This window comes from Pan troglodytes, chromosome 15 (genome assembly GCF_028858775.2).
Source record: "Pan troglodytes isolate AG18354 chromosome 15, NHGRI_mPanTro3-v2.0_pri, whole genome shotgun sequence".
NCBI lineage: Eukaryota > Metazoa > Chordata > Mammalia > Primates > Hominidae > Pan > Pan troglodytes.
Genome location: NC_072413.2, coordinates 99,338,809 through 99,346,433, shown reverse-complemented (window position 1 = coordinate 99,346,433; position 7,625 = coordinate 99,338,809). Strand labels below are relative to the sequence as shown.

General features: G+C 44.5%; 1 long non-coding RNA gene across 1 annotated transcript; it reads left to right on the top strand.

Moving 5' to 3' along the window:
- Positions 1-588: 588 nt before the first annotated feature.
- Positions 589-6,148, top strand: LOC129137011 (uncharacterized). Its single transcript, XR_010151039.1, has 3 exons — positions 589-829; positions 3,310-3,527; positions 4,526-6,148. It is a non-coding gene; the product is annotated as an uncharacterized LOC129137011 (long non-coding RNA).
- The last annotated feature ends 1,477 nt before the right edge of the window (positions 6,149-7,625 follow it).

Genomic DNA, 7,625 nt, shown 5'->3' with positions numbered 1-7,625 from the left:
CCCTCACAGTCTTAGAAAGAAGCAGTCCTGCTGACACTGCAGTCTGGATCTTGCAGCCTCCGGAACTGTGAGCGAGTACACTTCGGCTGTGTAAGGCACACGGTCTGTGGTGCTTTGTGAATTACGGCATCCCTGGAAGACTGACACAGACATCAAACCAAACCTGTCCCCTTTCCACTGTATTTCCTTGAGCTTTAACGGAGCAACGAGAAGACTTTGAAGGCCCCCTTGAGTCCTCTACAGGGTGAGGACGGAAAGGAAGCAGGCCTGGGCTCCAGGGTCCCAGGGCTCTGGGAGAGGACTCTTGGTGCCTGCTGGTGGCTGTTCCCTCCTCCTCTCTGTCAAGCCACTTTTCCCGTTTCTGCACTCGCTCTTGGGCTGAGACTCCTCAAGAGGGAACTCCCTTGGTGCCGCCATCTGCGGCCGTGGGAGGGATCAGAGTGGCCCAGCGGCCATGCAGAGGGTGCGCAGTGCTGAAGAAGTCATGGAGGTGAGACCCACTTGTGAGGCTTTTGAAAATGTTCACTTTTGGATAATGAGCTTTTATTTATTTATTTATTTATTATTTATTCATTTATTTTCAGCAAACTGATCTCTTACTAGAACGAAGTCAACAAGAGCTACCCTTGGACTCTGGATGCCTGGGAGGGTCTGGAGCCGTCGGGCAGAAGGAGAAGGTGGAGCGGGTCTTCCCGGAGGCCGGCTCCCACGGGGGTGGCCAAGGCTCTGGGCCTCTCGGCATGCCTCTGCGGATCCTGTTGGATCCAGAACCGTCTGGATCACCTGAAGAGTTATTTGATACCAGCTGATTTTCTAAGGGGACAGCCAGGTGGGGATATCACAGGCAGGCACACTGGCTTCAGAATTAGAGGCCAAAAGTGTGGACTCTCTCAGTCACTAACTCAGTTCTGCTCTCTGGCAAAACCCTTCGCAGCTCGGGCTGCCCTGTCTGTGAGTGGAGGTGGGCAGCTCCTGTCTCAGAGTCCTGGTGGGGGTGAGGTGGAAGGCCCCAGGGGTGGCACCCTACAGTGAACTCCGTAGCTTCCTCCCCTTCATCTCCCACGTTGTTTACAGTGTAGCTGGGGGTCAGGACACTGTCCCTATTTCATATGCTTTGTTTGGCATTTTCGGTATTTAAGCCTCTGTCAATTCAATCAAACTTCGCTACAGAAAGGGCAAGATGCCAGGAGATGCAGACAGTGCCTAAGCATTGTTCTTCATCTCGAACAGTGGTTCTAAGTTGACTCTGTGGTGTATTTCTAGTGGCAATACTAGATATTTTCCTTTATAGCAAAAATGAGAATCTTTATTAAAACAACTATGTATTATTATTTAACATCCTGATTCCAAAGTGACAGCTATATGGCATGGCTTATTAAGAAAGTTGATATCTAGGTGCTTTGACAGTTTACTAAATCTTTTTTTAAAAATTTATTTATTTATTTATTTTTGAGACATGGGATCTTGCTATATTGCCCAGGCTGGTCTCAAACTCCTGGCTCAAGCAATCCTCCCGCTTTGGCCTCCTAAAGTGCTGGGATTACAAGTGCGAGCCATGACACCCAGCCCAGTTAACTAATTCTTGATGATTGAAAGCTTTATAGCCCTAGTCTCACCTCACTCTTTAATGCCTGCTTTCCACCTCTGAAGCTAGAATGTTCCTGATGCATACGTGTGGGTCTAGGGTGGTGAGTGGGAGTTTTCTCTGTCCCTGATCTCTGCTAATAATATTGAAGGATACAGGCCTAGTTTTTCACCATCCCTATTCTGAACTAGGGAGGAAGGAGAGAGAAAGAGAAGGGGGCAGTGGAGAGAGAGAAAAAGAATGAGAGAGAGATTGAGAGAGGAGGCAGGCAAAACTCCTATCTACAGGCCATTTCCGTGCCTTTGAGAATGTTAATCCCTGTGGCTTCTCCTGGAGAGAATGAACAATTTTCCACTCTCATAAAGAAAAAAGACGATTTCCTTCCTCCCAGTAGGAGTTTGCAGGGGCCCTGTGCTGCTCTGGAAATTGCACGAAATGTCAATACTATAGACAGACATATATATTACGCTCTTCTTAGCCTGGCTCCTTAACAACCACTCTGGTGTCCACAGCCTGCCTTAGCGACACACTGCCTTAGTGGTGCGGTCCAAGATGACTGGTTTTAAAAAGAGCTGTGTCCTCCTGGTGCAGACAATCTCATGGCGACGTTAGGCAGGAAACGACGTGGGTCTTCAAGCAGAATTCCCGCGACTCTGAGCTGAGACTTACCACGGGGACCCTGAATTACTTGGAACCTTGTGCTTTCAGCTTTGGAGGGTGCAATGGGGTGGGGGGCCTCTCTTTTAGCAAGATTTTAAGTTCATGAGAGGCACGTCCTGCCCTGTGCCTCATTGCCAGCAACCTCTGTAACCCTCTAGAACCTGAAACTTAACGATAACTGTGTGGGGAGGGCCTGCCAGAAGGCTTGGCTTTGACACTTGTTTATGGAGCAGGCAGGCGTGTTGCACCCCTGTTTGCAAAAATGGGGCTGATTTTATTCTTACTGTGAAGGTCTTTAGCTATTTTCTTCCATAGAAGTGCTACCTTTCCTGTTCTCTCTCTTTTCTAAACGTTTCTTTGAAATATAATACATAGGCAGAGAAGTGCATAGGAGTGTACAGCTTGATGCCTTTTCATTGACGGAACACACCTGTGTAACTGGCATCCAGATCAAGAGACAGAATATCCCATAACCTCTGAAATTGCCCCACTCCCCTCTTAGAGCCCCTGCTCCCCACCACGGTAAATCACTAGCCTGCCCTCCAATGATACAGAGCAGTTTTGCCTGTTCTTGTACTTTACATAAACGGAGCTACACAGTATGTGCCTTCTTAGCGCCTGTTTCTTTTGTTGCAACATTTAGTCATTTAGTCAGATTTAGCCACAGTCTTGCCTGTGGTTTTCAATCCTTCATTCTGGTTGTTATATGGTAATCCAATGCATGAATGTACTACGGTTTATCTACTCTACTGATGAGGAACACGTAGTTAGCTTCCAGTTTGGGGCTATTACAAACAGTGCTGCTGGGAATATTGTAGTTTACACTTTTTGTTGCATGTCTGTGAGCGTGTCTACTGGAGGGCCTACCTGGGAATGACATGCTAAGGCCAAGGGCTCGTTAATCTTTAACAGACAGATGCAACCAAGGCCATGACAGTTTGCAGCGGCCAGGAGGGAGAGTCCTGCTTGGGTACATCTTGGCCATACGTTTTGGTCAACACTTGGTATTTTTCTCGTGCTCATTTTCGTTATTTGCCTTTTCTTTTTCCTCCCCTCTCCTCCAGAAATACAGCCATTTGGATTGACAAAGGTGCAACAGCAATTCAATGGGGAAATAGTCAGTAGTCGGTTTAACCAATGGTATTGGAAAAATTGGACATCGATATGTGAAAAAATGAACCTGGGCCGGGCGCAGTGGCTCACGCCTGTAATCCCAGCACTTTGGGAGACTGACGCAGGTGGATCACAAGGTCAAGAGATCGAGACCATCCTGGCCATCATGGTGAATCCCCATCTCTACTAAAAATACAAAAATTAGCTGGGCGTGGTGGTGCATGCCTGTAGTCCCAGCTACTGGGAGGCTGAGGCAGGAGAATTGCTTGAACCCGGGAGTGGGAGGTTGCAGTGAGCCGAGATGGCGCCACTGCACTCCAGCCTGGTAACAGAGTGAGATTCCGTCTCAAAAAACAAAAACAAAAACAAAAACAAAACCTGAACCTAGACTTCACTCCTCATATACTAAGAGCGTGTGTATGTGTTCTTTTCAAACACCTGTGGAATATTTACAAAAATCCTGTTAGGAACAAAATCTCAGCCAAGTCCCCAAGGCAGAATTCACTAGGCTAATTTCTCTGACTTCAACGGAAGACAATTAGAAATTAGTACCCAAAGAATGTCGGCGCTAAGAGGCGGAGGGTTTTCGTTGTTGTTGTTCGTGGCTATAGCCCCAAAGCCTAGAATAGTGCCTGGCATCAATTTCTGAATTAGTGAAAAACGTAATGAGGCATACTGATTAGAACACATCCAATAAAAATTAACAGAGGAGCTAAAGTAACCATATGTATTGTTCATTGAATGTCTAGAGGTACATTTTCCAGGCTCTGTCTAACATCCTCATGGAGAATCCAAGCCCGTTCCTTCTGCTCTGTATTCTCATTGTCTTGGCCTCATGGTCCCAAGATGACGATGATGATTATAATAGTATTAATAACTATTATTATTATTATAAAGATAATGATACTTCGTATGACTTGCTTTGTGCCAATTGTTGTTCTGAGCCCCTGACGTATTGTTATACATTACATGCTCACATCTGTCCATGAGCAGGTGTAATTTTTCCTCATTTACAGATGGGAAAATAGAGGCATAGAGCGATTCAGTAACTTGTCCAAAGTCATACAGCTAATAACTGGTACAGCCAGGAGTTAAGCTCAGGCATAGCCCATAGTCTGTGCTTACTTTCTAAGTTTTATTGTAACTCCAGGTGTTGTATTTTCACAGCCAAAGCAGGAAGAAAGAGGCCACATGAGGCCACGTAGCCACACCAATCTCAAGGGAGGCCGGGAAATTAAGTATCTGACGAAAAAGAGCAGGAGTTCCACCTTAAATGAAGCAGGAGCCAGGCCTGAGAGCAGGACGCACTGCCATGCTGAACAGAGGGCCTGGTCCCTAAAGCAGGAAGGAGTCAAGGATCGCAGTCGGGATTGACAAATGATATCTCTGCAATATTAAAAAATAATCTATCTACTTGCAAATTTGAAAAAATTCTAGATAACTTGGGTTAAAAAGAAAATGAACACTTTGGGAGGTTGAGGCGGGCAGATCACGAGGTCAGGAGATCGAGACCATCCTGGCTAACACGGTGAAATCCCGTCTCTACTAAAAATACAAAAAATTAGCTGGGCACAGTGGCGGGCGGCTGTAGTCCCAGCTACTCGGGAGGCTGAGGCAGGAGAATGGCGTGAACCCGGGAGGCAGAGCTTGCAGTGAGCCAAGATAGCGCCACTGCACTCCAGCCTGGGTGAAAGAGCAAGACTCCGTCTCAAAAAAAACAAAAAAAAGAAAGAAAGAAAATGAAAAACTATTTAGAAATAATTGGGAATAGATTAACTAAAATTCAGAAGAGGAGAAAAAATCTAAAGAAGGGGAAAAGTCTAAAGAGAAGGATAACCCATAGAAAAAAATGGAAGGGTAATCAGAGGACTACAGGCCCACACTGCTGTGCAGGCATATTCTGCATTTCTAAGGAATAATGACATTCATATTAATATTATACTTATAAAAGCTATTCCACAGAATATAAAAAGATGATCTCCAACTCATTCAATAAAGCTAGTATTACCCTGACACCAAATCCAGACATAACTAGTGCAGAAAATATATACGCCACCCCACTTGTGCAAATGATACAAAAAAATTCCAACTAAAACATGAGCAAATACAAGAATGTGATGTACTAGAAGATCACATTTTTCCTAGGAATGAAAAGATGGTTCGAGGTTAGGGAACCTATCAGTGTAATTTCCTGCAATAACAGTTAAAAGAGACCGACGATATGACCGTCTCAGTAAACATAGCAGATAGTGCGTTGCTGCTCCATCCTCTACCTGACCTTCTGAGGTCTTCTTGCAGGGATTAGAAGTCTGGAAGCTCCATTTCCCAGGCTCTCTGGCAATGGTTCCAGTTTAGTTTCTACCACTGAGAGGTACTCATTAGTTTGGCAAAAGGTGAAGAAGGCTGGACTGGAGAGGTGATTGCTGTTGGACAGGTCACAGACTGCCTGAGCCTGGTTCCACACCATTCACAGAAGATTATCATGGGAATCCTCCTGGAGCTGTGCAACGTGCATGCCCTGCCTTGGGGCAGGGAGGGGTTCTGCAATATAATTTTTGCAGAAAAGAATGGGCATCATCTTTTCAAAATATTCGGTACTAAGGGTTCCCCCTGAAAGATGTAAGTTTCCTTCTGTTGGCTGAAATAATATAAGAAATGGAAAAAGTACACTTTCAAGAATTTCAATTTAGATACTGTTTGTATTTGTGTGTGTATGCAAAACAGTTCTTGTATTTTTATGTACAAGATTTGGCACAATAAATGCTGATTTTCTTGGGGCTGTGGATAACATTTCTGGAGCGGTGTCTCACTTGTTTACATAGATTATTGACTTGCAGGAGTTCTTCGCTCTGTGTCAAATGCCTCTGTGTTAACTGGTTAGAAACTAAACAAGTTAGGCCTGGCAGGCTTCAAGTCTCTGCAGGCAATAATAGATGTTATCAGTTATTGATATCGAACATCTTTATGGGCAAGCATTGTGTAAGTTGCTTTAAAATGTCATCTAATTTAAGGTTTGCTATTGATTGATTGATTCAGTGAATTTTTAAGGGGTAACTCCTGTGCAAAAAACACTGAACTAAGGCCAGAAGATGAATAATAAGAATGATAATAAGCCAAATGTGGTCTCTGCCCTCATGGAACTTACAATGTGTCAGAGAAGAATCTATGGAAATACAATTGGGGGCTGGGTGCCGTGGCTCACGCCTGTAATCCCAGCACTTTGGGAGGCTAAAGCAAGTGGATCACAAGGTCAGGAATTCAAGACCAGCCTGGCCAAGATGGTGAAACCCTGTCTTTACTAAAAGTTACAAAAATTAGCTGGGCGTGGTGGTGCACACCTGTAATCCCAGCTACTTGGGAGGCTGAGGCAGAGAATTGCTTAAACCCAGGAGGTGGAGGTTGCAGTGAGCCAAGATCACGCCACTGCACTCCAGCGTGGGTGACAGAGCAGGACTCCAACTCAAAATAAATAAATTAATTAATTAAAAAATAAATAAATAAAATAAAACATGACTGGGGTCAAGATGAGGTAAGTACATTCCTCTGGGGCTCCAAGAAGTGAGTGAAACGGAAGCCCTGGACAGGAGACAGGAGGCAGCCCTCAGGATTCCTGGAAGTGGATGGTAACAGGCTGACTGGAGGAGGAAGCTGGAACTGAAAGAATTATTGTATCAGCAGCGAGTCTCATTTGACACCCATCTTTCTTCTTTTCCCTCCAGTATCTTCCAATTTGACCTCAAAGGCAGCTGAAAACCTGGAATTACATATTGACTATGCACAGAAAAATCCCAAGGCAAGCCCTCTGTTTCTAGTCTGAAAGACAGGAAACAGGGGCCCTACAGGTCAGAAAGAATGGAGAAAATTCTTTTCCCTCTCGTGTGTTAGTGGTTGTCCTTTCTTGTCCTTTATGGAAACAATAACTCTGACAACTGCAGATTTCTTTCACAGGCCCATGAGTCAGTGGCAGTGGGATGGCGTTTGTTAACTGCTGAAAGAAAACCGTCAACACAGAATTCTTTATCCACTGAAAATTTCCTTCAGGAATGAAGATGAAATAAAGACATTTGCAGAGGAAGGAAAACCAGGAGAAATTCTCCTCAGCAAACCTGCTTGCTTATTTGATTTTGGTACCTGTCATTAACCCTCATAAATAAAATCTGCTATTGTGATATTATGGAAGTTGCTAATTTTATCCTTGTTCTTAAAAAAAATAGTGTTAGAAATAAATTTTCAGTGCTGTAAAATAAATAGCACTCGAACATAAATT